We start from the raw sequence: 26,142 nt of genomic DNA on the forward strand, positions 1-26,142 counted from the left end.
CAGAGGTTGAGATCGAGGGTGACTCGAGTAAAGGATATTTTGGATAAGGGTTGTGTTATGCTTTATAAGTATATGAGAAACATTGGATGATTGAGTTGTTATTTGTAAAGGATGTAGCGTGCATGGGGTAGGGATTCATTTGGTTGCTTAGGAGTGTGGGTTACTCCCTTGGGAGGGGTTGGTGTGCTAATGGGGCACAGGTCGCTCGGTCCATTTGTTCGGTTTAATTGAGATTTGAGTAGAGTGGATGACTCTCGAGAATGGTTCTAATGGATTCAAGATTTATATGTAGCGATTTAGAATTTTCAAGATTTGTATATGGCTAGAAACTGAGAGTTACATTGGATGGTGTCGAGACTTGTGGCATTTTTATACCATTGTGGATTATGCATTTCAGCATCAAGAAGGTGAAGGAAACAGTTTTTGGTTCACATAAGGTCTCCTTAGAGTGGGTGTCGTGGTTGTGGTGCTTTGGGGTGCTTAAGAGGGGAGTCAGCAGCTTATAGGCCTTAGGGCGTCGTGGTTTTATACTAGGGTCTCTTGTGTGGTAAATTTTTGTTAAGGATCGTGGTATTCAAGCAAGGAGAAGTATCAATTTGAAGGCAATTTGGAAGGGACTTGGAGAAATAGGACATCGTGGTAGTAGGTTGGATTAGCACAGTAATGGATATAATCAGTTCTTTAGGTACCTATGATGTGGCTAGTCTCCACAGGTATTTTGTGGCAATACTCTTAGGTTTTGGCAACCTGCGTGGCTGGGTTGAGTTAGAGAGATTCGGTTATGATAGCTTGGTTATGTGCAAATGGGTTTCAAAGAGTTCTCAATGGTTTTTACCACGGTTCGAGAAGTATATTTCCTACCGGCGTGAGGAGTATATTGCGTATTAGAATTTTCTCTAGGATGAGATCAAACGGAAGGTTTCTGACTGATCGGATATGTATTCTTCTTGTGACTCAGAGTTGATTATAAGATTCTTGTACTCTTCGCAGGATGGCATCGTAGACGCAATGTATTGCGTGGGATTGATATTTGCTTGTGCAAGGTCACAGTTTAGTTTTGAAGGGAAGGACATAAATTCATAGGCAACATGGACGGTTTCAGATGACTAGGAAAATGATATTACTAATCAGTATGGCCTGATGAGAGTATACATTTCAGAAGGGGCATTGTGTTTTGATTTATGGGCACTTCATTGGTATTACGACACTCTCCTGGTTGATCGACTACTGATATTTAAATTTTTCCATGTGACACGGAAGAATTTTAGAAGTATTTCTCATGGGATGATCGTGTATGAGAGATGTGTTAGACATTCTAGCGGTGAAGTTGGGATCAGATATGGGATTCGTATGTTCTATGGATTTGGAAACTGGGAGTTCTCAAGAGCAGGTTGTTTTCATGGTTGTGGACTGTGAAGTTATGGCCGAAGCTAGCTAGACGATAGTATATGTTATGATTCAATCATTGCGGGCTTTCGGAGGGTTATTTATCCATGTGTGGGTGCCCAGAGTTGATTTGGGGGCCCATTAGTAGGTCCAACTAGGATGGGTATTCTACGTCGAGTCGGATTGGTTGGCTCTGTACTTCTATTATTGAGGGATGTGCCATTCGGTTGTTGTTGAGCTTATTCGTGTTTTGAAATGATCTGTGAGTTAGTCTTCTATGCTACAAGGGGTTGCGATTCGTGGGTTATATGCACACACAGTGTGGTTCTATTTGGGCTTTATAGCGGAATTTGAGTGAGATGAGTATTTGCGTATTGCGTGATTGTTTGCGCGTTGGCTATGTTCTTTCCGGATTGTGATATTGTGCTATTTACTCTCCGGGGTTACGGTAATGCACCTTGGGTACTTGATGTCGAATTTCGCGTGGTTATTGATTTTGAGCATGGTGGCTGAGGTATTTCATATGGACCAGTGTTTGGACGGGGTCACGTATTGCAGCGGAGTTATGTTGAGATATGATCCCTTGTGTTAGATTCGTGTGTTTTGGTTCTACGGTGTGTGATAGGTTCTTAGCATTGCGTTGTGGTGGTACTTGTTGAGCTTGCGGGACAGTTCTCCCGTCTGAATCAGTTTTTTATGATTTGAGTATATTTGGAAGAATTGCTTATTGGTGCACGGATTGCACGGGTTATGGCGTCAGATTGTATTGATATGGCATGTCACTAGAGTGGTCATGTTGGATGAGATGAGATCATTTGACTTAGAAGGGATACTATTGGAATTGATTACAGCATGTTTGGAAGGATAATATCGAAAGTCGGCTTAGAATTTGCTATAGTTCTTGTCGAATGAGGGGGAATTCCATGACTGGTTGATGTGATGAATGGTTTTGAGTTCTGCGTATTTCTTTCATCATCGGCAGTGTACGAAGGTTTTAGAATGAGATTTTGTTTGATATGAGGTTTATTACCGGTATTAGGTTGTTTTGAGCAGCTACTGTGATTTGAAATTATCACTATGAGTATCTAAGTTATGTGGTATATCATATGATTACATCTTGGGTTATGGTGAAAGCTTGATACAGCTTGTTCAGACTTATATAGTGTGTAGATGCGAGATTCTGATCTTACAGAAATTTCGGATGTTGGAAATAGGATTATAAGGTTTAAGGGCTAGGTTTAATTAAGAAACTATAGTTATGCTGTGTTGTCGGGCCTATATGGGATAGGGTAACATGAGATCATCCCCGGGTATGTGCATGGTAAGGTTACACGGCGATTTGATGGCTTTTGGAACAACTCTTGGCACGTTCGAGGACGAACGTATGTTTAAGTGGGGGAGGATGTAACGACCCGACCGGTCATTTTGAGCATTTACACTTCACTCGGTTGTTTAAGGGCATGAGTAGCACCGTATGATGTATTTTGACTTGTGTGAATCATCGGTTTTGACTTTCAAGTTATTCGGAATCGAATTGGAAGAAATAATTTCATTGTTAAAGCTTTAAATTAGGAGAGTTGACCAAGTTTGACTTTTTAGCATTTGAGCTCGGATTGGAATTTTAATGGTTCTGTTATCTCCGTTGGGTGATTTTGGACTTAGGAGCGTGCCCGGATTGTGATTTGGATGTCCGTGGTTGAATTTGGCTTAAAATGGTGAAAGTTGAAATTTGGAAAGTTTGACCGGAGTAGACTTTTTGATATCGGGGTCGGATTCCGATTCCAGAAGTTGGAGCAGGTCCGTAACGTCGAATGTGATTTATGTGCAAAATTTGAGGTCAATCGGACGTGATTTAATAGGTTTTGGCATCGTTTGTAAAATTTGGAAATTTTGAAGTTTCTTAGGCTTGAATCCGTGTGTAATTCGTGTTTTCGATGTTATTGGAGGTGATTTGAAGATTCGACTAAGTTCGTATGATGTTATAAGACTTTTTGGTATATTTGGTTGAGGTCTCGGGGGGCCTCGGGTTGATTTCGGGTCGTTAACGAACTTGGAATATGATTTGAGAACTTGCTGAAGTCTGAGAGCTGCTGGTGTGACCGCACTTGCAGAGAGGAGACCGCAGGTGCGGAAAGGGTGGAGACCAGCAGGGGTCGCAGGTGCGATGGTTTCTCCGCTCCTGCGATAGCGCAGATATGGACCATGGGTCACAGGAGCGGAAGCAGCCGGAGTTAGTCATTATTTGCATGTGCGCCCAGATTTTTCGCACCAGCGGGCACGTATGTGCGAGTCCAGGCTTCACAGGTACGGAAGTGCCTGGGCAGAACCTATATCAGCGGGGTCCGAGATTTTCTACTTCATTTCATCATTTTAAGCTCGGATTTTAGAGATTTTGAGAGGGATTTTCAAGTGGGATTCTTGAGGTTAGTTCCTTGTCTTCATTTTTCTTCAATAATTATGTTTTCCTACTGATTTCCCACCTAGATGGTGTGTTTGTGAGGTGTAAATTGGGGATTTGAGGCTAAGGATTTGGAGAGTTGGTTTTGAGGATTTGAATGACCAATTGGTGTCGGATTGTGATAAATTCGGTATGGTTAGGCTCGTGAGTGAATAAGCTTTCGAATTTTGTGACTTTTTCGGATTTCGAGACGTGGGCCCGGGGGTCGGGTTTGGGCCGATTTCGGATTTTGGCTATAATTTCGTATTTTTCTTATAGAATTAATTCCTTTAGCCTATATTGATTGTATTGAACTGCTTGTGGCTAGATTCGGGACGTTTCGAGACGGATTTGAGTTGTTTTTGGTTAGTTTTGAGCCGTTCAGAGGTCGGAACGTGCGAGATGGCATCTTTGGAGCATCGCTTGGCTTGCTTAGCATTGGTATTGGCTTGTTCGAGGTAAGTAACTCTTTTAATCTTAGTGCTGAGTGTATGAAACCCCGAAATATATGTTATGTGATTGGTATTGAGGTGACGCACATACTAGGTGACGGGCGTGTAGGCATGCACCATGTGAATTGGGACTCCGTTGCTTCCATGACACTGTATAGTGGTCTTACTTTGTTGATATCCATATTTTCACCATGTCATAAAGTAATTGAGCTGTCAATCATACTAGATATTATATTTAGGCTTTATGGCAATACTGTTTGGACCCATAGTGGTCGTTTCTTGCTGTCATCTCACTGATTCCATTGATATTTCGTACTCAGTCATATTCATGCATTCATATCATATCTCAGTCTCAGTTGTTATTTATTGATACATTACATCATTGTTGTCGGGCTAGTTTCATGACATTGTGAGCCCATGAGTGAGACTGGAGAGATTGATGACTAGGTGAGGCCGAAAGCCTGATTATGAGTGACAGTTATGGGATCGGGCTGCACGCCGCAGCATGCTATATTGATTTATGCCTGGATCTGGCTTATGATAACGCTTGGGCTGTGGAAGCCCCTCCGAAGTCTCCATACCCCCAGTGAGCACGGTTGATTATATTGAGGGATGGATCTTCCCTGGATATGGATCTTGTCCGAAGCATTATATACCTGGAGATGGATCTTCTCCACGGGGCTGGATTGGCCTTCCTCGGTACTGAGTGACTAATGGTTAGTGATGTATATATTCTGGGATGGATCTTCCCTGGGCCGTATGGGCCATATACAGTACCGAGTGGTTGAGCATGATGAGTGAAAAGTGTGAGACAGTGAGATTGAGTACTCTGAGAGTGTGAGTACATGATTCATCTCTTAGATACATGGCATTGGCATGCACACATGACATACATGTATAAAGATGCATTTTTCCTCATGCTGTACGGTATCACGTCATTCATGACTTTTTACACACATTGATATGTGGGCATAGAGAGGTATTTCACTCTTGCTATCTGGTAAGAAAATGAAACATCTTATTTATTGTGGAAAGGATATTTGAAAAAATTACAATTTTCAAACTTACTCGTATTTTTGGCATTTTCGATAAAAGATTTGGATTTTCACTAAGATACTTGAAAAGCATGACTATTTTTCTGGAACTGTGAACGAGCTGAGCATTTTACTTCTGAGATACATCTTTGTTATTGTATTATGTTGTTATGAACTGTTGTGGGATATTGGTATTGGATCCGACCTTGTGTTAGCTCGTCACTACTTTTAACCTAAGGTTAGGTTTGTTACTTATTGAGTACATGGGGTCGGTTGTACTCATACTATACTTCTGTACCTTGCTTGCAGATGTTGGTTACTGATGTTGCTGTGTTCGATGGGAGCTGGATTGAAGATGTACCTGCGTCCCGATTGTAGCTGTCTCTTGTTCGTGGTAGCCTTAGATCTATAAAACTCTGTTTATGTACTTTTCAAGCAGACTATGTATTTATTTTATTTCCGCTTTGTAAACTTTATTCTTAGAAGCTCATGATTTATACTACCAGTTCCTGGGGAATGTATAAGATTAAGATAATTTTTTACTTAAATTGCTTATTAATTGTTATTGGAATTTGTTAGTGGTTAAGTGGATTACCTAGCGGGTGGGTTAGATGCCATCACGACTAGTCAGATTTTGGGTCGTGACAGTTGTGCACAACGGGAGCTGGATTTGAAGATGTACATGCGTTCCAGTTACAACTGCCTCTTGTTCACGGTAGCCCTAGACTTATAAAAATCTGTTTATGTATGTGCGGACAGATGATGTATTTATTTCATACTAGCTTTGTAATCTCTAAATCGTAGAAGCTCATGATCTGTACTACAAGTCCTTGGGAATTCTTGTATAAAAGCAGTTTTATTATTATTTTTTTCTTAATAAATCTCATTTAAATTAGATAGTTGTTAATTGGCTTACCTGACGGGTTGAGTTGGGTGCCATCACGACTAGGTGGATTGGGTCGTGACAGTCATATTGGATGGTTTTTGGTACTTAAGAGGAGACATGGTCAATCCTCTTATTTTTATAGTAAGTAACAACTCACAAGAGATCGATAAAATATAACACAAGAAATCGGTAAAATAAAAAACAAGAAATTTTTGTAAGATCATTTTTTATATCCTGTCACTTGTATAAAGTACATTAATTGCAAGAATTTTAAAAGGGGGAAAGGCGTAGAGGTGAACCGCATGTAGGATTAAGGTATAATTAAGGTGAAGTATTAGGCTGTATTGGGTAACCTCTAGTTTATAATCCCTTTTGTTTCCCCTTATATTTAATGGGTAGATCGATATGATGATCAATCACAAATGTTTTTTAAGTTGAGTGACTATTTTCACAAGAGATAGATAAAATATATTACAAGAAATCAAGTTTAAAAAAAAGAAAGAAATTTTTATAAGATCATTTTTTTCTATACAATTATATATTATCGCAGGAGATTGTTTTCTCCATATTTAACATTCATTCTTTGCCAAACAAATGCATGCACGTGAATGATGATTCATACCTAAGCTTTTAAGGGAGATCTTTATGAATAGTTAAGTAGCTGTTTAATTTGTTTAGGGGTATATAATGGAAAAGCAAAAATTACACAAATGAATAAGCACTTACATTTGGTTTATGCATCTGATGGTCAGACAGAGATACCAAATATGTCCATTAGGAAAAAGAGGGCTGGAGAATCCCTTTCCTCGGAAAATGTCAACCTGAGCCCACACCATAGTTACATATTTGTAACGATCCGACCGGTTGTTTTGAGCATTTGCATTCAGTTCCATATTTGAGGTCATGAGTAACTTCATATGACGTATCACGACTTGTGTGTATGATTGGTTTCGATATTCGAGAGGTTCGTGATTTGATTTGGAAGAGAAATTTTCATATTTGGAAGTTCTAAGTTGAAGAGTTAACCAACGTTTCAATTTTAGGTAAACGGTCTCGGATTCGTGTTTTAATGATTCCAATAGGTTGGTATGGTGATTTTGGACTTAGGCGTATGTCCGAATTTGGACTTGGAGGTTCCTAGGTTGATTTGGTTCTTATTGGCGAAAGTTGGCAATTTGAAGGTTTAGAAATTTCATAAGTTTGACCGTGAGTTGACTTTGTGGTTATCGGGTTCGGATTATTATTCCGAAATATGGAAGCAGTCTGTTTTGTCATTTGAAAATTGTGTGCAAATTTAGTTTCATTCCGAGTTGATTTGGTAGGATTCAGACGCGTTCGGCGAAGTTTGAAAATGTTTGAAAGTTAAGAGAATGATCTCAATCTTCGATTCTTGGTTTTGATGTTTTTATGATATTTCGAGCTTTCAAGTGAGTTTGGGTTATGTATTTGGACTTGTTGGCATGTTTGGACGGGGTCCCGAGGGGCTTCGGTGAGTTTTGGGGTGGTTTCGGACCATTTCAAGGCCCTTTTCAGCTGCTGATTTTTGGCTAGAGAGGTGTCAATCGCGATCGCGGACCTCTGGGCCGCGTTCACAAAGAGAAAATTATTGTTAGGATCTTGAGAATCGCGATCGCGGTGGCCTTGTTCGCGATCGCACAGAAGAAAAATCTGCTGACACTGAGCTGATTTTCAAAGCTTATATCTTGCAATCCATACGGAATTTGGAGATGATTCAAAGATAAAAGTTATAGCCCTTTATGTCTAATTTTCATAAAATCAAACTGTTTTCATTTGAAATTTTATACAGAAAGTTATGGCTATTAAACTAGAGGATGTCTGGAAGAGTTGAGCAAGCTTGTTTGAATTTGTTCATCGCGATCGCGGAGGTTCTTGGCCACGATCACGATGGGTAAAATTGTGCTGGGCATTTTGTGAACCGCGATCGCGAGGTTGGTGACCATGATCGCGAAGAAGGAGGCTTGGCAATGGTATTTAATGTCCAATTTTGAGATTTTGATTTAATTTACTACACCTTTTGGGTTCTTGAAGCACAAGTAACGCGATTTTGGAGGAGTTAAATACCCAAATTATGAAGGTAAGTAATTGTATCTTTGTTTTGGTTATATATTTTATTTTTCATAGATTATTACACCCAAATCAAGGATTTGAAGAGAAGAAATTGGGAACTTTTGACTGGAACTTAAGAGAGCGAATATTGGGGTTTTGAACATCGATTTGGAGTCGGATTTGGATGAAACTAGTATGGTTGGTGATACGCTCAAAGTACACCTATATAAATGATATAAGGCGGTCGATGTCAAATATAATAACCCAACTAAGTTGGGGTCGAAACTCACAAGCAATATGTATGAAAAGGTTACTTGAGTGGTGTGTAACTTGACATAAGCCATAATTCTACTCCGTTAGTTTGAAACGAGTTTTGTAATTGTGATTTGTTAAGAAAAGCTATTTTATTAAGAGAATTGATTAATTTGATTAAGAAACCAAGGTTGTGTTCCCGTCAATAGAATGTAATGCTATCGGTGTTAATATGATATATTCCTAATGGAAGGTCCTTTGATATGCAAATGGTTCCTAAATGACTACCCGATATTTTTCAATAATTAGATAATATTTTCTCTTTATGATTTTCCCAAATATAAAAGAGTTACAATTAAGAACAACTAATTTATGCCAAGTAGAACCACTTATTCCTAGGAGATCCCATTAAACAAGGTTTAAAGTATTAAGTTCTTGCTATTTAATTCTACCAAACCCAAACTCACTTTTCCAAGTAAAGATAGAGTAAAATGACACTAGTCAATATTTGCAACCATCAGCCATAAATGAAGCATGAGAAATGAATAGAAATCAACCAACCATATATATATATATATATATATATATATATTTAGCGTCCACTTAGCGTCCACAACCTTAATATTTAAAGTTAGCTACTCATACTAGAATACAAGAACAAAGCAATAAATAAATTCATAAAAGCTTACATAGAGGACAAAGTCTTGGAATCTCTCTCAAAAGCTCCAAAGTAACGGTGTATTCAATGCTCTAAGTGTAGCCTCTTTTTCAGACAAGATGACCCACAAAACCCTAGTCATTCTATTTATAATGGTCCAAAATTCGCGGACAAAATGTGACAAAAATACCCCTTCAGATTAGCTTCACGACCGCAGACTGGACCGCAGAATTGATCCGCGGTCCGCACATCCATAACACTACCGCATATCTGACTTCCAAGATCTATAGGTTCACATTGCATAATAGGTCTGCGGTCTGCATAATGCTCATGCGGTCGCATAGTTGATCGCAGATTCAATCTCCAATGGTACTCTGCTTGCATTTTGTGATAATTTTGGGTCCGCGCATGAGTTATGCGGTCACATATTGATCGTATATTTACCTCTTTGACACTGGGATGGTCTGATTGCCTCTGTGATGGGTCTGCGGTCTGCACATCACTTTTGCGGCCACATATCTGTCGCATTTCTGCCTTTTTATGGTTTTTTGTCATCTTTTTCATGTTCTTGGGTCTTCAAGTCCAGTTTCCTACAAAACACCAAAACTACATAAGAAATGACTCACAATGCTTTAAAAGATGAGCTAAAGTCCATGCAATTAGTATCGAAAGTGCCGAAATTCTACGGCATATCAACACCCCCAACTTAGACTCTTGCTTGCCGTCAAGCAACTAAAAAGTCACTCTACTAAATACTAATCTACTTCCGACTGATCACAAAATAACAATGACTATGAATGGTGCTGACAGTTAGCTAACAAGCATGTAACTTTCTCTATTCACCCTTCATCAAAGACAAAGATTGTTTAACTGTTCATTAATCAGTTTGTGAGCTTCGAGCCTCAAAAGCAATAGTAGAGTGCTACTAATAGCTAGATAAGCACTTGCATCCTATTTCAAGAAGCCTAACTTCTGCTAACTCTTGCAATTCATGCGTGCTCACAGCAAAGAAAATTCCCAACTCAACAAATACAAATATGCAGAGAGGATATAATCAAATACTCTTGCACTCAGAAAGAAAGCTAAGTGCTACAAGTATCAGTCCATATGATTGTCCTTATTTTAACTCATTGCTAGCTCAGGAATAATCGGTTGTAGATCAAAAGGACTTTTTACGGGTTGTAGTATAGGCTTCGGGATAGGTTGGATGAATATTTGGGAACATAGTGACTATACCTTCCTTGAGCGCTACACACATACTTTCTCAAATAGCACACAATGCCCTTGTTGATATCTAATTGCTACTATCAACCCACTTTGTAGTTCATGACCACTCACTAGTTGCTTGCCTTACCATGTTCTCTCACCACTCCATTTTCTTTTTATTTTCTATATATATATTCGTTTTCTATTGGTAGTAGATTTTTATGACTAACCGTTGTTTTCTTTCATTGTTGATCACTTTACTGTCTTGTTATTTTATTTTGCTTTTATATGGCTTTTTAATACTGTCTTTTTTTGCCTATATTTTTATTAATGTGGTACTTATAATATCCTGAGCCGAGGGGTCTATTGGAAACAACCTCTCTATCCTCACAAGGTAGGGTAAGGTCTCCGTACACACTACTATTTCCAAATCCCATGGTGTGGGATAATATTGGGTATGTTACTGTTGTTGTTATTGCTGTTGTATACTAGTTCCGCGATACGTGCGTTGCACGTGAGCCACTTACTTAAAGTGAAAAATTATAATCACTTAGAGTATGTTTTGAAGTGTTGACTTCAAAGATATAGCAAACGGAAAAAGAGGAGGAGGAGAAGATTATGCAAACATGTTATCTCATCAATTTAAAAGTTATTACCGTGCAGCTTGTTACCAAATCTATTGTTTCAACTCTCCCAAAAATATAGAAAATCTTAATGGTACTCTATAGTAAATATATTGTAAAAAGTTCAGCCTACATACCAATCCGCTCTAATCATCTAGCTACTTCTCAAATAAATAAGTCACTTAATCATAAAATCATCCAAAAATTATTTAGAAAATTAAAAAGTTTGCTAAAGATCGTGAAAATAACCTAGTCAAAATTGCATACCAAAATCTCAACAACAAACACAACTTAAATATCAACATTAATTTTAAATATTGATAATTTGTTTTTACTATGGTTCTGTTGTAGTCTATACTATCAAAGATCTAAAATATAAGTCACATCTTTAATTGAGAGATTCTCTCTTCAACTAATTAAGTAAAACTGATGAGATTTAAAGTTAGAGCAAATATATTGAGAGGAATAGATACTGAATAGAGGCTTTATCTTTTCTTCACAAGACTCCCCACATGTTCATATCTCATTTTTGAAGTACTTAATTACCTACTAAATGAAGAATTTGATTTCTTACTAGCGACTTGCCAAAATTACTTCTCTAGTCTTCTCAAGCTCTTGAGATATAGAAAAATGCTCCACATTTCCCAGCTTTGTTCCCATACCCCTTTTTCCTATTCGGATCCAAAAATTTGTTTTCTTTAGAGAAAAACCATCTTTATTTCTTGAACGATACATTATATTCTTTAATTGAGAAAATTTAAGTACCATCAAGAAATTTGCAAAATAAATTAATAAGAATTTGTTATTTTTCTAAAATTAGCTTATTTTGGGAAGTGTTTTTTCTTTAAAGTACGTTTCTAAAAAGTACTTTTGGTGAAATACAATTTTTGTTTGGAAAATTAATTTGAAAAGTATTTCTGAGTAGCAATTAGTGTTTGGCCTAGCTATTAAAAAATGCTTCTAAGTGTATTTTTCTCTAAAATATTTTTCAAAAAAGTGATTTTGAAGAAAATGTACTTTTTTCTGTTTCTTCTGCTCAAAAGTACTTTTATTTTTTCTAAAAGCATGGCTAAACACTTAACTTTGAAAAAAAATATTTTTGGCCTTAGAGAAACTTGGCCAAACAGTAGAGAAGATTATCGTCTAGAATCTGCAGCGGTCAGAGAAATTGATTAATAAACTCAAACTATGTTATGCTAAAATCAAACGAAAATACATGCTACTTCAGTCGTGTGGATCGGCTAATTGAAAAAATTAGATTCTCTCGATTTTTCCAAACAACGTAATGAGCACTTAGACCTTTGAACTCCATAAAAAGAATTCATAACAGATGAACTGTAACGACCCGACCGGTCGTTTTGAGCTCTAGCACGCCGTTCAACAGTTTGAGGCCATGAGTAGCTTCACTTCAGGTATTATGACTTGTACGCGTGGTCGGAATTGAAATTTCGGAAGTTCAGAGTTGATTTGAAAAGAAAATTCTCATTTCGGAAGCTTTAAGTTGGAAGAGTTGACTAAAGTTGGATATTTGAGTAAACGACCTCAGAATCGGGATTTGAAGGTTCCAACAGGTTCGTATGATGATTTTAGACTTGGGCGTATGTCTGGGTCAAATTTTGAATGACCCGGGAACGTTTCGGCACCTATTATGGAAGTTGGCATTTTTAGAAAGATTTTTTAAATTTGAGTTGAAGTGCATTTCAATGTTATCAATGTCCGTTTGGGATTCCGAACCTGGAAATAGCTCCGTATGGTGATTCTGGTATTGGGAAGGCATCCGGATGTTGATTTGGAGGTCCGTAGGTCATTTTGGGGTCATTTGGCGAAAGTTAGAAATTTGAAGGTTTTTGAGAAGTTTGAAGTTCTAAAATTCTTTAAGCTTGAATTGGGGTACCATTCATGATTTCGATGTTGTTCGATGTGATTTGAGGCCTCGAGCAAGTTCGTAATGTGTTATGGGACTGGTTGGTATGATTGGTTGAGGTCTCGGGGGCATCGGGTGTGTTTCAGTGTGGTTGCAGATCATTTGGACCTGTTTTGGAACTGCTGATTCTGGTGTCTGGTTTCCTTCTTCGCGAACGCAAAGGAAGTCCCGCATTCGTGAAGAAATTTTTTTGGGGGTGCTGGATTTGGCCTTCGCGAACCTGAAGCAGTGGACGCGAACGCGACGCAAGGTCTGATTAAGCATACAAGAACGCGACGCAGTGGTCGCGAACGCGAAGAAGGAAGGGGAGCCAGGACCCTGAGCCATTTAGCCTTCGCGAACGCAAAACTTAGACTGTGAACGCGAAGAAGGAGGGCAGTTGGCTACCGCAAACGCGAGAGCTTGAATGCGAACGCGATGCTGTGCATGGTCAGGCCTTCGCGAACGCGACACTGGTCACGCGAAGAAGAACGGATCTGGGCAGATTGGATTTAATACAGGATTTTGCTCATTCTCTCTCATTTTTTCACTGGGATGGACGATTTTTGGAGAGTTTCAAGGGGAGATTTTTATCATCTATGTCAAGGTAAGTGATTCCCACTTATTGCAAGTTAAATACTTGGTTTATATATGGATTTAAATAAGGAAATAAGTAAAAAATTTAAATTTTGAAGAAAAACCTAGAAATTGGTATTCTTGGATTTTTGACCACGAATTTGGGCATGGAATTGGAAATAAATTATGCATTTGAGTTCGTGAGATTATGGATAATGGTTATCTTCAAAATAATTTTGGAATCCGGGCACGTGGGCCCGAGGATTGCTTTATCGATTTTTCGAGCGGAGTTAGAAATTGTTATAAATTAATTAATTATGAGTATTAGAGCATATTTTGATTAGGTTGCAAATTATTTGACTAGTTTTGAAGCGATGGGCGTCAATTTGAGGTGGGAGGCTTTGGATCCGGTTACGAAATTTCAGAGCGAGGTAAATCTCTTTTCTAACCTTGTAAGAGGGAATTTATCCCATAGGTGAAATAATTCAATATGTGCTTCTATTTGTGGGGGCTACGTACGTACGAGGTGACGAGAGTCCGTGCGTAACTACTATTATGCTTATGTTCGGATAGTCTAGGACCCAAATCACGTTATACTTGCGATGCTTGCATCCAACTTATTAATTTAACCATTTAAAATAGATTGGAACTTGATAAAGGAATTTCAAAAGGGTTAGACTTCACCTACTTAGGTTTTGGACGGGTCACTTGACCGTTAATGAGAATTGATATTTCTTTAAGCATCAAACCTAAATAAATCATTGATTTGGTTGTCTGAATGTGTTTATCTTTTGTGGAACGGGCCGAACGCATCGGTAGATTAAATAGATGCATCTATGGTTTGCGGCGTTCGACCCTCCGACAGTGCACTGTTTAATATTATGTTGGATCGGGTCGTACGACCTCAGCATGATTTGCGCATGACTTAATTGATTGTTTTGGAATTATTGATAATTGATATGGCCTCATTGGCAGGAGATATAAATTGTTAAAAGATGAAAATAAATTTGGAAATCCCCTATTAACAAGAGAATTATTTACATGCCTCATGTTATTGAGTTTACCGTTACCTCATAAAATCCATAATTTATTATATTATCGGTATATTATTATTGGACTACTAGTAAGTGTCGGAGTCGACCTCTCGTCACTACTTCTTCGAGGTTAGACTGGATACTTACTGGGTACACGTTGATTTACGTACTCATACTACACTTGCTGTACATTTTTGTGCATGTGCATATATGTCTAGCAGCCTTGCGAGAGCAGAGGTGTGGTCAATGCAGAGACATAGGTGAGCTGCATTTCCATCTACGATCTGCAGCCAGCAGAGTCCCTTTCAGAGTTACTTATGTATTTTCCTGTCTAATTTATATTCTGGACAGGTGTTGTATTTTATTTTATCTTCCTAGTTGATGCTCATGCACTTGTGACGCCGGGTTCTCGGATGATTATGGGATGTTCAGTATTGAAATTTGAAAACATTATTATCTATTCTGTAAATTCATCTTTTACTAGTTAATTGAAGTAAATTTACGATTTCAAAAATATTAAAATGAGAATTTAATTAATTATTTAGTGTTAGCTTGCCTGACAATAGTGTTCGGCGCCATCACGACCTTTAACGAATTTTGGGTCGTGACATGAACACACTGGTTCAAGCATAAGATGACCGTACAGAATTTTAGAAAATATATATCTATATATATATATATATATATATATATATATATATATATATATATATATATATATATATATATATATATATATATATATATATATATATATATATATATATATATATATATATATATATATATATATATATATATATATATATATATATATATATATATAATATGTTTTGATGTACATGCTAAACGAACTAAGAATTGCAAATCAAACCTGTAGAACTTGGCGGGCCATACATCTTGCAAACCTTGCAAGGTCCCATGCACGTACATAATATGTATCAAACTGACGATTTCTAATTTTTTGGCCATGAAAGTGTCATGAATTTCCAAAAGAGGGTCGTCATAACTGCGGAGCAAGATAATTAACCAGTAGTAATTTTTAGCAACCGTAGCGTCTTTTCGTTCGGGGCTGCTGGTAAGAGTTGTTTTATGAAGCGTTAGGTTTTTTTTAAACTAATATTTATTGGGTAATTAGGTTTTAGAGGGGTAATTTTATAATTTAACTTTTAATTAAGGAGCTTCATATTTTTAATATATATATATATATATATATATATATATAACAAAGTAAAATATTATGAGTTTGAGGTAATATGAAGCTTTTTGTTTAAGGAACGTTGGCTCTAGACTTAGCCGCTCGCTTCACATGACACAACCCCAAAATATTAGCTTTTCCACACACTACACTCCTCTATTGTTTCCCAATTTATACCAACACTCCCAACTTAGGCTTAAAGACTCATTCATAACATTCAAGGAGGGATGGGTTCAAAAGAGGGAGTAATTTCACAAAAAAGGGTAAATAATTTTAATGTGGTAGCCAAAGGAAAGGTTAAAGGCTCAATGGAGGACAATTAGGGTAATAAATGCACAAGGGAGGTCAATTTGGTCAAAAATTAGTTCGCAATCACAAAGAAGACCTAAGATCATTTCAACAACCAATCATCAACCTAAGATTTGCATTGAAGAACCAACCGGGCAAGTTCTAGACATTGCAAGTTGAGCACATGCATTATTTACACAATTTCTCACCACTCACGATGCATGAACTTCTCGAAGGCATAATTTCAGCCCTCAAATGAATACAAGGCAATTCAAAGCTTCATCACATGATATTTGAGATTCTAAGTAAACACAACGTCAAAGAGCGATCCTCAATTTCACAAAAATGACTGTTTATTCACAAAATTTGAAGGGTACAATTTATTCGACAAAAACTTATCACATGCTTGAATCTAGAACCAAAAGCACCAAACAAGTCAAAACGTTTCATGCTACGGCCATGGTTCTACTATTACACTCTTGAAAAAAAATCCGACAAAGAAAAACCAAGGGAAATTCATTACTATATACAAATCTACACTATTAAGACTAAAATTTATATACAAGTTGCAAGAGTTGTCTATCTACCCCACCCCAACATAAGAGCATGCATTGTCCCCAACGCATTGAAAAAGTAAGAGCAAGGTTTAGGGGCTTCCTGGGGCGCACTAGGCGCTTGTATGGGCTGGACTGTCTGAAGCGGCCGTAGGGCCGGGAGCTAACACTGTGGAGGCAATGGGTGGATCCTCTGACTGGACAGTGGTGTCTAAGACAAAAGTAGGAGGCTCCTCCTGTTGTGGAGCCTGGTCTTGGACCTGGGAGCTGCTAGCCTCACTCGATGATGGATGTGTGGTTGTGGTGTAGCCATAGAAACCATATCCGCAAGGGAATGTGTGATAGTTGTCTGCACATTCGCCTCCTCCTCACCCAGTTCCAATGTAGAAACAACAACCTATTTGCCTCTGTTGTCCCTCTGATTATCACCCTCCTCAAAGATCTGCTCCTCATCTGTCTCCTCACAAGACTCTCCAAATTCCTCGTCTGAATGATCATCTTTGTGTGCAGCTCGTCCCGGAGCTTATGAGATGCCAATACCATGTACCTCCTCAGCTGAGAGGAGGTGTGTGAAATCCAAATCAAGGCTTGGTACTTGGGAGGTGCTAGTGCCATGCTCCCCCTCCACCCGAAGAAGGGTAGTTAGGTCAAATTCCAGTGTCTGCATCTTGTGCAGCTCCAACTTTAGCTCAGCTACATCCTTTTTAAGTTAATGCATGTCCCTAGCTCCACCTCGCTCAACCTTCTCAAGTAGAGCTTCAAATTGTTTGAGCCAATCTTCATATGATAGATGTTGCTTTTGAAGATCACTTACCAAGGTATGGAGTGGTGTCAATGCTTGACGAATGAGCAATGGAAGGTCTTTTGTAAGTTTGTCTACTTTGGCATTTGCATGTTGTGCCAGTAGACCAATCTTGGAGATTGCAGGTAGTGAGACAGGCAGTGTAGCTGTGGCCGACCTGGGAGTAGATGTCGAAGTAGCTAGTGTTGAAGAAGTGGTTGATGTTGACGAGGTAGCAGGTGCTGCTAAAGTGGACGAGGCAGGAGGGAGGGTGACTGATTTCTCTGGTTGGTCTGCATCCAAATTCTCTGAATAATAGTTGTTCCTAGTGATATCAATATCCTGAGCAGCTTTTACTACGCGGCCATATTTGGGGGATGGAGGAACCTCTGCATCTTCACACAAAGCATGGATTAGGCATGGAAAGGGAAGCTAAGTTTCCTTCTAGTTTTCCCGGACACCAATCTCAGGGAATATGAGTTGCCCCAAATCAATCTTGAAAGTCGACATGATGGAAGCGATGAGGATCGCTTTCTCCAGACCGATGTCGGTCTCATTTCTCGTTGGTAGTATACGAGAACAAACAAAACTTAGCCAATACCGGCTTGCTTGGGTGAAATCCCTCTTGTGAATTTTTTGGCCCGGTGCAATCTAGACTCAAGTTCCCTTGGCTATGATAGAGGCTTCCCAAGCATGGTCATTTTTCCTATTTGCCATTTTTGCATCATATTTTGTCGTACCTGGTGCCCACGTTCCGAAATAGAGTTCATTTATTGCTTGGGCACCACAAGATACTGCAACTCCTCGGACTGGGATAGAGGTCAAGTACACACGGCGCTTCACCTGTTCCTCGGTCATTAATGCAGCATAAAACTCCCTAACAATTGTCTCGTTGTATTCCCACGGAATCTCAGTAAAGAATTCACATCCCCTCTTCTGGATGTTTTCTAGCACATGGGGTAATGTTCTTTAAGGCCGTTCACATCAGTTGCTTTTCTTCGATGATCTTTCTTTTTACCAAGCCATCTTTGTATCTGTTCCAAGAGCCGGTGATCTGAAACCTAATGTCCTCACCAATCTTACTACGTGCTTCGGCCTGGAGGTCAACTGGTGGCACAAGGTCAAGTTGTGCCTCCTCCTCTTCAGACTGGGAGGCAGGCTAAGACAAATTTCTGGAAGTACCAGGCCTTTTGCGTTAAGATTACTATGATTGTGGGCTTATAGCTGCAGCCTGTCTCTTTCCTCGTGCGGTGGATGCTCTCGATGCTGGGGCTTTCTTTGGTGCCATTCTTGCAAATTAAAGTGAAGTAAGTACATGGTAAAGCATTTGTAACATATGGCAAAGAAGCAAAAGACAAAACATTTTCAGCAGAACACTTATGCGATCGCAGAATAGATCTTCGCACCGCAAAATGTACCCTTTCAGAAACAAGAATTTATGTGGACCGCATAAGTGGTTGCAGAACTAGTCTGCGACCACAGATGAAATGCATTTTGAACCTTGAAAATTTAGCTTGACTCTGTTGATGTCTGCGACCGATATGTGGTCTGCAGACCAATTCTGCAGTCGCAAACTCAACCGCATACTTGGTTCCACAAATACACAAGCACACAGGTATGCGATGATTCTGCGGATCGCAAATCAGTTATGCGGACCGCAGAGATCATCTTCTCCATATAGAAATCACCTACAAACAACATTGTGCAACTCATGTTTTTCTATACTACACAACTAATGCACAATTTCACGAAATAACTACACAACAAACAACATTAGATCAATTTTACGTACCACCCATCAATACCCACCGTGTATCGCCAACAATCACCAATACCCACACTCAAATCAGTAACCCTAACTCTAACCCCTTAATTTTGATTGAACCACAGCAATTCTAATCAAGGTAGATAGAGAAGGGTATCATGGATAAGATGGAATAATAAGACGAGTAAAATCAAATAAAACTTTCAAATCACCTGAGCAAGAGGAGGGACGAAATCACATACCAGATTGTGGGGAAATTGAGCAAGTCTCTTGGAAGTGAATCGTCTGAGCAAGGTAAGTTGAGTGTGCTAGCTTTTCTCTTTCATCTTTTTACTTTTTTGAGTTTTTCTTTTGTGTTTTATTTTGTTTTTATGTGTGTGAAATTAGAGTAGGGAGACGGACGTGAGATAGAGAGAGAAGGGGACGAGGGTTTAATACCTGAGGGATATGGGGTGAAATTCCCATCGCAAAACAGATTCTACGGTCGCAGCGGACTAGAGCGTCCTGAAGCACTGGAGTGGCTATGAACCCCTCCGGTACCTGAGCCGCACGTGCGAAATTCGTGGACGGGACCGGGGAGCACAGGTGCATGGAAAATTCTGCAGCTGCGGGGTCGCGGATGCGGAGAGAAAATCGCGGAAGCGAAATTGGCCAAGAAGGCCTGGGGCCGCAGGAGCGGACTTTGTCACACATGTGCATGAGCGCAGAAGCGCTTGTTGTCCGCAGAAGCGGAAACGTATATGCGCTATTTTTGGCAGCAAAAGCGGAGGCTGATGGCTTGAGCTGGAGCCGCACCTGCGATGGTTTTTCCGCAGGTGCGGAGCCACAGAAGCGGCTATTTGACTGCAAATGAGAAAGTCGCTGGGCTGTGGTGATGTTTTTAATCCGAGACTTAGCCCATTTCTCTCACATTTTCTTTTGGTAAGGCGATTTTTGGAGTTTTTGGAGGGAAGATTTTCATCATCTATGTCAAGGTAAGTGATTCCTGCATATTGTGAGTTAAATACAAGGTTTATATGTGGATTTGAACATGAAAATTAGTAGAAATTTGGGATTTTGGTAGAAAATCTATAAATTAATATTTTTGAATTTTGACCACGAAATTGGGCATGGAATTTGGAATAAATTATATAGTTGAGTTCGTGGTCTTATGGGTAAAGTTTATCTTCGAATATTTTTGGAATCCAGGCATGTAGGCCAGAGGGTTGACTTTATTGACTTTTCGAGCGGAGTTGAAAATTATTATAAAATATTAAATTATAATCATTGGGTATATTTTGATTGATTTATACATTGTTTGACTAGTTTCGGATCGATGAGCTTTGGTTTGAGGTGTTAGAGAGGCGCGGGAGCCGGTTATTAAACTTCAGAGCGAGGTAAGTCTCATGTCTAACCTTGTGAGGGGGAAACTACCCCTAAGTGATATTTATTGTCATGTGCAACTAGTTATGGGCGCTACGTACGCATGAGGTGACGAGAGTCCGTACGTAGCTAAAGCATGATTATGTCCGGGTAGACTTTGGATCTTAGCATATAATATTTAAATTGTTTGGACTCATTTTGCTAGTTTAAATAAATTGAAATTTTAACTAAGATGGATGTAGAAACATATAAACATGTTAGGTCGAGCTTTATCACCTTGAGTTGTAGCAAAGATATTTCATAAAAAAGTAGAAAGGTGTATATTTATTATTGTGCCCTTGTACTGTACTGTAAGCATGTGCCTCGTAACTCGATAATTTCCTTCCTTTCTTGTAGAGTGGGCCGAACGCCTCAGCAGTATAATATATGAATCTATGGTTCATGTCACTCGACCCTCACTAGTGTACACATTATTCTGGATCGGGCCGAATGACCTCGGCATAATCGTGCGTTATATCGCTGGTAGTCTGAACATTTACGAGATTATCTTTCCACTGATGCCCGGCATTTTATATACCTTATTTATTCGATATTGGTACCTGGCATTTTCTGAGCTGTTAAGGTAGAATACAATAATGAGAAATTCATACTTTAAAAGAAATATTTGGAAGATTATATAACTTACAGATTTACCCCTTTACTGCTGTGTGCTTCATATCTGCTTATGATTTATTATATTGCTTTATTGGAACTTTAGTAAGTGTCGATGTCGACCCCTCATCACTACTTCTCCGGGGTTAGGCTAGATACTTACTGGGTACGTGTTGATTTATGTACTCATGCTGCACTTCTGCACTAAATGTGAAGGATCTGACATGTTTATTTGGCGATCATCCTGGCGCGTAACCGCACATGTCGTGGGGACTTTAAGTGAGCTGCATTCCAGGCTACGCATCGCAGTCCACCAAGTCTCCTTCATACTATTCATTTTATCCTGTCTTATTTACATTCTGGACATATGTTGTATTATTATTGTACTCCTTAGAAAAATGTCCATGCCCTTGTGACACCGGGTTTTGGGGTTATACTAGTTGATGCTTACGGTTTTGTATATTATTATCGCCTTCCATTTCTTTTATAAACTACAAATGTTGTACGTTCTCGTGGATTTAGAAGTGTAAATATCATTCCTTATTAAAATCTATGATTTCGAAAGTAATAAAATTAGTAATTAAATATATAAATCACCGTTGGCTTGCCTGAAGGCGGCGTTAGACGCCATCACGAACTATAATGAATTTTGAGTCGTGATATGCTAGTGTCCATAGCGAGGATAATGATAGTGATACCAATGTAGAGAAATTGGTAGAAGTCATTGTAGGGCAAGAACCAATCTCAGTTGCTATGACTAAAGCTATTAATTCTTGGCATCTATCTCCTAGAGGAAGATATAGTACAAGAGGTGGCAGAGTACTAGCAAGAGGAAGATGGGGAAGAATATGTTATCAAAGGCATGCCAAGGCCTTCAACAACCAAGTCCTATCTGATTAATGATTATGTTTAAGATCCTATTCTGGAATATCAGGAGCATTAAATCCAATGGTGCTCTTGAGAGATTAAACAAAGGTTTAGAATAAATAAGTTTCTATTTATAGCTTTAGCTGACCTTTCTATAAAGCTAATAAATTAAAAATATATAGAAGAGTTTCGGGTATCATAATGCTTTTGCAAGTACTACCAGCCCAATTTGGCTATTTTGGGAAGAAGACTAGGATTATGTGGTGGTAGATGATGATCATCATCAAATCACATGTATCACTAAATATTATGGAGTATCGCTATTAATTATATTTGTGTTCGCTAAATGTGAGGATGACCTCAGAGAGGATCTATCAGATAAATTAAGAAGTATTGATGACAGTTTCAAACTAACCTGGTACATAGCTGGGACTTTGATTGTATTATTGATCCTACTGAAAAGAAGGGAGGTATCCTCATAGGATGTCCAAAAGTCTCTCTTTATTTATAGTATTATGGATTATAAATTGGTGGATGCAGGGTATAGTGAATCAGTTTTTACTTAGTGTAATGGTTGGTGTCCGACTAGAAGAGGTTGGCAATGACTGAATAGAGTTTTGATCAATCATGAGCGATTGAATCTTTTTGATAGTAGATAAGTTTCTTACTTGGTGAGAACTGGATTTGATACTCACTTTTGATGACTCAAACCAAAATTAAAATGCTGAATCATACCAAACACTTTCAGTTTTTGAATTTTTGAACAGAAGAAGATGGATTCGTAGAATAGTGGAGCAGGCTTAGAATGAAGAGGTTCAGGGATCTCCTTTATGGATATTTCACATTAAATTGAAGAATACTTGCGGGAATCTATCTAAATGATCAAAGAACTATGTTGAAAATATTTTTAATAACTCTACGAGACTAGAGGATATGGTGGCTAAACTAGAAGGAGAGTCTTGTAACACCTTGTAGATTTAGGATAGGTTTAAAATCATTAAATGTTTTTGGTTAGATCAAACCTTGAAAATTAAGGTGTAGATACGTGGAAAAGTTAATATCTAAGTGTGTGCCAAGTGTACAAAAAGATTCAGTTGAAAGGAATAAAAAAGAAATCAAGTCTAAAATCTGCGACGCATATTGGAGATGCGGACCGCATGTCCGATCATATGTGGGATCTCATAAATCATCGGAAGTTGGAAATTTCAAGTCTATGAACTTGATATGAGAAAACAACATACAGGACGCATGTTGAATATACGGGTCGCATGCTTTACCGTCCATTGAGACAAAAGTGTTTAAAAATTCAAGTTTTTGAATTTGACATGTAGAGGCCATATACAATCGCATGTTCTACATACAGGCCGTATATTCAACATACGAGCCGTATATTAATCGTATATTGGCCATATATCAATCATATATCCATCATAGTAGGCTTTAGAAGTTGACATACGACCAACATACATACTGTATGTCCAACATACAGACCGTATGTGGTGGCCACATGTCGAAACTGACAAAAATATATAAATACAGAAATTTTAGAATTTCAAACCCTGCTTCATTTTGGTCGACTGTTTGAGGAGAAAAGCACCCTCGTGCTTCCCCAAACCAATACAAGGTGAGTTCCTACTAAATTCCATTGATTATTACACCAAACTAACAAGTATTAACACCAAATCATCCTTCAAATTTCTAAATTCTTGAAAACTCAATAAAGAGCAATTGAAGTGGAAGTTTGGGGTTTTCTTCAAAGGTAAGAAATTTATCCTTCCTAACTGATCCTTATTGACTGGAAATGGTAATGGGTGATTAAAACCCTGAATTCGTTTGTATTAACTTGAACCATGAAGAATACCATTATGGGCCTAAACCCTAGTTTTATGAAAGGGGGTACAGACCTAGAATTCAACAAAATTTTAATTTTTATTACTCCAATTGCATGTAGAGTGATTGTTCGAGCATTGGAGTATATGGTTGAGCTAGTTTAATAGGATTCGTGGTATGTCTCTTTGATGACCTTATTCTTACAACAAAGCACTTGAACGAGACTCTATGCAGGTGCATGACAAGTTCACATCGAGGCTCGATAATACAATATCAGATGTGCTATATGTATGTATAATTTACTCGGTGTGAGTACTATTGAACAGGCTAAAAATAATTTGCCTAAAACTCTATGATTTAGGAAATGGATTTAACTAATAAATATTGAACTCGGCTTGGGCCTGTATTGGCACTACTTGGGCCTGTATTGGTATGAATTGGGTCTGTATTGGCATGATTTTGTTGGAAATTGAGTTTTGATGATCAACAAACATATTACTTGCTAAGTTTCAGACTTTGGGTCTGGTGGTGGTTCTTTCCAGCATAGATATCCTAGCGAGGCTAGGACTCACTTTCGCACCCGATGAGGACGTATTTCTACTATGTTGATCCGGCAGTCACATAATAATATCAAAAAATCTTGGCAGATCTTTATGGATTGAATTTTGGCCAAGGTTTAAAGAAGTATTTATGGAAGTAAATTTTACTTCGTTGAAATATTGAAGGAAATTTATTACTTTCATTATTTGCTAGGATTAGGAGATTTGGTTCAACTTGGTTATCACTCTTCTATTCCTGGCCATCTACTATGTGTTAATATATATAGTACGAGTTTATTTTTGTACAGTTGCGCACCTACACACAACTCTGAGAGATTCTTTTTGTAAGCAGCAACTTTGCAAAAACCAAGAGCAATGCAAATTAAAAAACCCAATTTGAGAAACTGATTCAAGTCTAGTTTATTTTGTCTTGATCTTGTAATAGGTGTTTTTAGTTGTAATCTTATTTAGCTTGCATTGGAATCAATTTTGTAAGAACTCTTGAGTGACAATCTTTTGTTCTAAACTAAAATATTAGCTTGGAGTGAGTAGATACGATCAGTTAGATTGTAGGCTATTGAGTGAATATATTTAGTCTTTTAGGTTATAAAGAGTTTTGTAACCTGAAACTGCTCATAATTTTAGTGAAGCTTATGAGAAAAATCTCAGGCTTGGATCTCTGATTAGTGTTCCTAGACTTTGGATAGGTCTATATAGTTGAATTGAACTTATGTGCAAATTTTGAAAGTAATTCGACATGTCTAAGTGTGATTCAGATACTCTTTTGAAAGAATAAAGATTTAAGAACTTAAGAGAAATTCTATTCGGTTTGAGCCTCAATTCTTTGTTGTGATATTCAACATAGATGGTTTAAGACTTTGGAAACATCTTTATGGGCTATTTGGATTTGTAGGAATGGTTCAATGGGGTCTTGAGGAGCTCGGGTGAGTTTCGGCGCATTTGGAGCAAGTTGCGAAAGAATTAAGTTGTTGAAACAAGACTTGTTTTGTAGATGACCTAATTTCAAAAGAGCATTTATCCCAATTTATAAAGAATTTTGGGATAAGGTTTTGATGAAATTGTATATCTTTGAGTGTAGCTTCTTGTGGTTCAACCATTCGTCATTCCGACTTATGAGCACCGAGTTATGTTTGTTTTATCGAAGGGTGGCAGAGAAGTTTTTGGTCAGAAGATTGTTGCAATTTGCACCAATACCGCACTGCATTAGTCAATGTCGTGGCAATGCATTTTTACTATAAGTTGGTTCATTACTCTATAAATAAAGCCCATTTCGTGGTTTTGGCATTTTTCTTCAAGTTTAGAGCATGAGAGGTCGGTTTTGAGGGGTTTTGGCCTATATATGCATCAACCACGTTGGGGTAAGTGATTCTAACTCATTTTTATCATCAAGTTAAGGATCTATAATTAATTTTAATAAAATTAAGGATTTGGAAGAAATCTAGTGAGAAATGAAAGAAAACCTAGAAATGGGGAATTGTTAATTTAAGCATGTTAATGATATCAAAATGGGATTTTGATAATAGATATTGGTTCCATGACTCATGGGTAGTCGGGATCCGATTCTAATTTAAGGTTATAATGAAGTGGGCTGGGGTTGACCTTTTAGGAATTGATTAAAAATTGAAGTTTTATCATTTGGAGTTGATTTCTATGACTTTATTTGATCTTACTGAGCATTATTTGGACAGATTCAAGTCGTTTAGAGATGAACTTGAAAGGAAAAGCAGCTTTTGTAGGTTGAAGGTATTCCGGGTGGAGGTAAGTCTCTTGTC

This window comes from Nicotiana tabacum, chromosome 15 (genome assembly GCF_000715075.1).
Source record: "Nicotiana tabacum cultivar K326 chromosome 15, ASM71507v2, whole genome shotgun sequence".
NCBI lineage: Eukaryota > Viridiplantae > Streptophyta > Magnoliopsida > Solanales > Solanaceae > Nicotiana > Nicotiana tabacum.